Here is a 1,029-nt window from a genome sequence, read left to right as displayed (position 1 = left end):
CTGAGGAGTGGCTGGTGGTTTTGAACCTCCAGCCTTCTGGTTAGCAGTCAAGTGCCTTAGGCATTATGCCACCAGAGCTCCCCATTAGCCATGAGAGAGATGAAAATCAAAACAACAATGAGATACCATCTCACCCCAGCATTAATAGCAAAGTTCAATAAGGCAGAAAATAATGAATACTCTTGAATATGTGGAAAGTTTGGGACTCTCATACTATAACAGAATACTATGAATAATTATATGTCAACAAATTGGATAACTTAGATGAAATGGACAGATTGGGACTGTAAAATGATACAATCACTGTGGAAATGAGTATGGCAATTCCTTAAAAAGTTAGAAATAGGAATAACATTTGATCAGTAATCTAACATTTGATCCATTAATCCCATTACTAGGAGCTCTGGTAGCATAGTGCCCAAGACACTTGACTGCTAACCAGAAGGCTGGAGTTCAAACCCACCAGCTACTCCTCAGAAGGAAGGTTGGGCAATCTACTTCCATAGTGATACCACCTCGGAGACCCAAGGAGGGGTCGCTGTGAGTCGAGTCCAACTCGACAGCACATAACAACAACAACAAATCCCATTACTGGGTATATATTCTAAAGAAGTGAGAGGCAGAACACGGACAGATACATGCATACATGCATACCCATGATCGTTGTAGCACTATTCACAAGAGCAAAGAGATGAAAACAACCTAAGTGACCATCAAACGAATGAACAAACTCTGGTACATACACACAATGGAATACTATGCAACCCTAAAGAATAATGTAGAATCTGCAAAACATCTTATAACTTGGAGGACATTATGCTGAGTGAAATAAGTCAATCACAGAAGGACAAATAGTATATTAGTCCACTGTTGTAAAAAGTCAAGGAAAAGTTTATACATAGAAGGAAATTTTCTTTGTTGGTTACCAGGGATGGAAGGGGAAGGGAAGCTAAATTCCTAGATAGGTTTTTTTTTGGGGGGAATATATATATATATATGTGTGTGTGTGTGTGTATATATATATATATA

Source organism: Orycteropus afer, unplaced genomic scaffold (assembly GCF_000298275.1).
Source record: "Orycteropus afer afer isolate SDZICR_OR568_19922 unplaced genomic scaffold, OryAfe1.0 scaffold00401, whole genome shotgun sequence".
NCBI lineage: Eukaryota > Metazoa > Chordata > Mammalia > Tubulidentata > Orycteropodidae > Orycteropus > Orycteropus afer.
The sequence above is the reverse complement of the archived record's forward strand: the minus strand, read 5'-3'. Positions refer to the sequence as shown.